The sequence below is a fragment of the Zeus faber genome, assembly GCF_960531495.2.
Source record: "Zeus faber genome assembly, chromosome: 1".
Classification (NCBI taxonomy): Eukaryota; Metazoa; Chordata; class Actinopteri; order Zeiformes; family Zeidae; genus Zeus; species Zeus faber.
The window spans coordinates 991,943-998,113 of record NC_137193.1 but is presented as its reverse complement, the minus strand read 5'-3'; positions in this window follow the sequence as shown (position 1 = coordinate 998,113).

Genomic DNA, 6,171 nt, shown 5'->3' with positions numbered 1-6,171 from the left:
GGAGCTGCTCCCGTTACCATGGTGACCGCCGTGTCAACAAGGTGACCGGCGTCAGGGATTGGGTCCGTCCCTCACCTGGCCGCCAGGTGGAGCTCTCTTATCACATTATTAGTAGTAGTAGTAGCATAATAATAATTATAATAATAATAATAATATTAAAATCACATTAATAATGTCGATAATATAAATAAGAACATTAGTAAAAATAATAATTATAACAATAATAATATTTATATTAATAATAACAGTAACAACATTAATAACCTGATTGTGATTTTTATTATTTTTAATAATAATAATAATAATAATATGAACATGAATATGATGTTAACATAAATAATATGAATAATAACAGACAAAATAACTTATACCCAGTGTGAATAAGTAGAATACAATTTATATAATAATAATAATAATAATAATATCGTTATTATAATATTCAAAATAATATAAATAATATTTATAATATTATTAATACTAGTATAATAATAATAATAATAATAAACAGTAATCATAATTATTATTATTATGAGAATAAGAATATGAATATTATTACTATACTGCCTATACTATTATTATTATACATCCTTTCATACATATACATACTTTTATTCATCTACATACTTTCATACATAGACATCAATAAAAAAACACTCAAAGATAATACAAAGCGGGGGTACAAAGTAGAAGGGAATAGAGTTATGTATATGTGATAGGCTATTTGTATATACAGATATGTGCAGTAAAGTGCATGCGAATAAAGTGAGTATGGAGATATACAGTACAGTATACAACAATACTACACAGCAATACAGTAACACCCAACAGAACAGCAATACAGCGCAGTATGCAGTAACCCAGATCTCTAGGTCAGTGATACAGTATGCAGTAACCCTGTACATTGACACAGTATGCAGTAACCCAGAACAGTGATACAGTATGCTGTTACCCAGAACAGTGATACAAGATGCAGTACAGCATGCAGTAATCCAGTAAAGTGATACAGTATGCAGTAACCCAGAACAGTGATACAGTATGCAGTACAGTATGCATCATACAGTACAGTAAGGCAGTGTGAGTGACTCAGTACTTTTTGTTTGGACACCCGGCGAGTTCAGCATTGACAGTCCTTATGTCTTGATGAAGAAACTCTGTCTCAGTCTCTCTGTTCAATGTGTCAAATATGTGCAATACACTTAGTACTCTCTTAGTATCTTATATTGTTTATAGCTGATCAGGATGCCTCCTGGGCGCCTTCCCTCTGAGGTTTTACGGGCACGTCCAACTGGTAGGAGACCACGGGGTAGACCCAGAACACGCTGGAGGGATTACATATCCCAGCTGGCCTGGTAACGCCTCGTGGTCCCCCAGGAGGAACTGGAAAACGTTGCCGGGGAGAAGGGGGCCTTGAGCTCCTTGCTCAGCCTGCTGCCACCGCGACCCGGCCCCGGTTAAGCCGAGGAAAATGGATGGATGGATGGATGGATGGAAGATAAGATAAGATAAAATGAGATAAGATATGATAAACCTTTATTGGGGACAGCAGGAAATACAGCATATCAAGGTAAGCACTAGATGCCCCAACCACCTCAACTGGCTCCTTTCAACGCGAAGGAGCAGCGGCTCTACTCCGAGCTCCCTCCAGGTGTCCGAGCTCCTCACCCTCTCTAAGGCTGAGCCCAGCCACCCTACAGAGGAAACTCATTTCGGTCGCTTGTATTTGCGATCTCGTTCTTTCGGTCACTACCCAAAGCTTATGACCATAGGTGAGGGTTGGGACGTAGGTGAACTGGTAAATTGAGAGCTTTGCCTTCCGGCTCAGCTCCCTCTTCACCACACTGGTCCGGTACAACGCCCGCATCACTGCTGACGCCACACCGATCCGTCTGTCTATCTCACGCTCCATTTTCCCCTCACTCGTGAACAAGATCCTGAGATACTTGAACTCCTTCACTTGTGGCAGCAACTCCCTCCCAACCTGGAGGAGCAATCCACCGTATTCCGTCAGAGAACCATGGCCTCAGACTTGGAGGTGCTGACTCTCAACCCGACCGCTTCACACACGGCTGGTGTGTCACGGTCTGATGAAGCCAACAAAACCACATTACATTACATTACATTACATTTCATTTAGCAGACGCTTTTATCCAAAGCGACTTACAATTGTTCAAACACCGACGGACGCAGCCATCAGGAGCAATTAGGGGTGAAGTGTCTTGCTCCAGGACACTACAGCATGCTAGCAGGAGGAGCCTGGGATCAAACCAGCAACCTTTAGATCACTAGACCACCAGCTCTACCGCCTGAGCTACCATCCCCACCCCACATCATCTGCAAAAAGCAGAGATGCATTTTTGAGGTGCCCAAATCGGACACTCTCCTCACCTCGGCTGCGCCCTGAGATCCCGGCCATGAATATCACAAACAGAATCGGGGACATGGGGCAACCTTGGCGGAGTCCAACAGCCACTGAATACGTGTTTGACTTTGTGCCGAGAATATGAACACAGCTCTCACTTTGGTTGTACAAGGCCGGATGGCTTGTACCAACGGCCCCGGTACCCCATACTCCCTCAGTACCCCCACAGGATCCCCGAGGGACACGGTCGAAAGCCTTCTCCAGGTCCACAAAACACATGTAGACTGGATGGGCAAACTCCCACGACCGCCCAGGCAAGCCTGCAAAGGTAAAGAGCTGGTCCGCTGTTCCACGTCCAGGACGGAATCTGCATTGCTCCTCTTGAATCTGAGGTTCGACAATCAGCCGGAGCCTCCTTTCCAGCACCCTGGAGTAAACTTTCCCGGGGAGGCTGAGCAGTGTGTCCCTTTTTTAAAAATGGGAACCACCATCCTGGTCTGCCACTCCACAGGTACCGTACCCGACATCCACGCGACACCAAAGAGGAGTGTCAACCAAGACAGCCCAACAATGCATCTCAGGGCAAATCTCCTCCCCTGAGGACGTATTGATCGGGTTCAGGAGTTCCTCAAAATGCTCTTTCAAGTGCCTGACAATATCCCCAGTCTGGGTCAGCAGTTTTCTTCCCCGGCTAAATCCTGAGCCAAGCCCTGCTTTCCCTTTCTGAGTCGCCGAACAGTTTGCCAGATCTTCCTTGAGGCCAACTGAAAGTCCTTCTCCATAGACTCCCCGAACTCCTCCCACACCCGGGTTTTTGCTTCAGTGATCGCCGAAGCTGCAACCCTTCTAGCCTGCCGGCACCTGTCTGCCGCCTCGGGAGACCCCTGGGCCAGCCAAGCCCGAAATGCCTCCTTCTTCAGCTTGACGGCTTCCTTCGCTGCTGGTGTCAACCAACGGGTTCTTGGGTTACTGCCACCACAGGCACCGACTGCCTTCCGACCACAGGTCCTAGCAGCCGCCTCTGCAATGGAGGTTTTGAACATGACCCACTCGGATTCCATGTCACCAACCTCCCTCGGGATGCAAGAAAAATTCTTCCGGAGGTGGGAGTTGAAGACCTCGCGGACAGGGTCATCCACCAGGCGTTCCCAGTTCACCCTCACTACACTTTTGGGTTTATCAGGTCTGTCTGGCACGCTCCCCCGCCATCTGATCCAACTCACCACCAGGTGGTGATCAGGATGCCACCCAGAGACTCCAAGAAGGCCGAATACTCTGAACTGGTGTTCGGTGCATAAGCACACAACAGTCCGAGCATTCCACTTAGCAACTTGTAGTCGCATAGAGGCGACCCTCTCTTCACTGGGGAGAACTCCAACACAGCGGCACTCAGCCGGGGGCTCGTGAGTATCCCCACACCCGCCCGGTGCCTCTCAACCTGAGCAACTCCGGAAAAGGAGACAGTCCAGCTCCTCTCCAGGAGTTTGGTTCTAGAGCCAGTGCTGTGGGTAGAGGTGAGCCCAACTATATCTAGTTGGTACCGCTCCACCTCCCGCACCAGCTCCGGCTTCTTTCCCGCCAGAGAGGTGACATTCCACGTCCCTAGAAGTAGTCTGCGATGCCGAGGATCAGCAGGCCAAGGCCCCCGCCTTTGCCCGCCGCCCGGCTGGCATTTCGCCCGACCCCAACGCCTATCCCTGCAGGTGGTAGGTCCACAGGTTGGCGGCTCCATGATATTTCTTCGGGCTGTGCCCGGACGAGCCCCGTGGGTCAAGGCCTGGCCACCAGACGCTTGACGGCGAGTCCCCTCCCAGATCTAGCTCCAGGAGGGGGCCCTGGTTCCCTATCCCGGGCGAGGTACCATTTTGCCATTGGTGTATTTTCATTGGTGTTCTTTGATTCGCTTTGTCTGGTCCCTCCCCTGGGACCACTCTGCCTTGGGAGACCCTACCAGGGGCTGATGCCCCCGACAACACAGCTCCCAGGGTCAGCCTTATTTGACATATTCTTATATATTTTACTCATTATTTTTACATTTATGTTCACGTATGCACGTACGCGTATTTTTTCTTTATTGTTATTTTATTTAGATTTAGACTGTTGACCTTTTTCAATGCTTCATCATCTTCATATTAATCATCGTCGTTGTCATTATCATCTTCATCATCTTCTTAATCATCATCGTCTTCTTCGTCAACAGCTTTCTACTGTTTGGACAACTGCTGCTGAATGAATTATTACATCTTTAATCTACTGACCTGACAGTGACGTTCACTCTTAACAAGAGACGTTGGACCTGAAATATATGAACAAAGACGTCAGAGGTAGATGACGTAACTTCTGCCGCTCAGGGTCTCAAATCAATCAATCAAAACAAAAACAGACAAGATGGCGTCTGATGACGTCAGGAGTAGCGTGGGATCATGGGAGTTGTAGTCTTCAAACAAACAATAATGGAGGAGAAAAAAAGTTTTGAAATAAGTGTGACGTCGGGATTTCTGGCGTTACATCCGGTGTTTCCCACATTGCACCGGAAGTTGTAGCATCAACGCTGCTCTTCATTGTCAGGTCTCCAAACAGCAGGAAAGAAATACTGTGAAATTATTATGTTTTTAAAATAAACTTCTTCTTCTTCTTTGTGCTGCTCCCGTTAGGGGCCACAGCGGATCATCCTCCTCCCTGACACCACCCGCCTGCATGTCCTCCCTCAGCACCTCCATCAAGATTCCCTTTGGCTTCCTCTTTTCCTCTTGCCTGGCAGCTCCACCCTCAGCCTCCTCCTCCCAATGTAACTCTCATCTCTCCTCCACACGTGTCCAAACCATCTCAATCTGGCCTCTCTCACTTTTCCACCAAACTGTCCAACCTGAGCTGTCCCTCTAATGTCCTCATTCTTAATCCTGTCCATCCTTGTCGCTCCCAATGAAAACCTCCACATCCTCAACTCTGCCACCTCCACCTCATCCACCTGCCTTTTAGTCAGTGCCACCGCCTCTAAACCGTACAACATGGCTGCTCTCACTACCGTCCTGTACACCTTCCCTTCACTCTTCATCTTCATTGTTGTTGTTGTTTGGCACGGTGGCGCAGTGCATTGCACTGCTGCCTCACAGCAAGAAGGTCCTGGGTTCGATTCCCGCCTGGGGCGCTGTTGGCACCGTGCTCCGGTGGGTTATCTCCCAAACAGGAGCCTTTCTGTGTGGAGTTTGCATGTTCTCCCCGTGCTCACATGGGGTTTCCTCCACCTCACGTCAGTAAGGACCCTCCTCAAAAACATGCACCATCATGGTCTGACCAGCGATGGACACTTATCACCTGGTCCCCGGGCGCGTCCACGTACGCTGCCCACTGCTCCTGCTGTGCCCCCGGAGGAAGGACAAGCCAGGATGGTTCAATGCAGAGGATCCATTTCACCAGCACCATCAAGCATGTGCATGTGTTGTGGAGTGTCGTGTGATGATTAAAGACTGTTTCTTCTTTCTTATTTTCTTCTTTGTTTACGTTTTAATTCATTTCATTTTTTTAAACTTTATTTTATTTTATTCTGTATTTTTTTTTTTTTGTTTAATTTATTTTAACTTTATTGTATTGCATAGTATTGTATTGAGTTGTATTGTATTGTACTGTAGTGTTGTATTGTATAGTACAGTTTAGTATAGTATAGTGTAGTGTAGTATAGTGTAGTATAGTGTAGTGCAGTATAGTATAGTGTAGTACAGTGTAGTATAGTATAGTACAGTACAATACAGTATAGTGTAGTATAGTACAGTATAGTGTAGTACAGTACAGTATGTGTAGTACAGTACTGTACA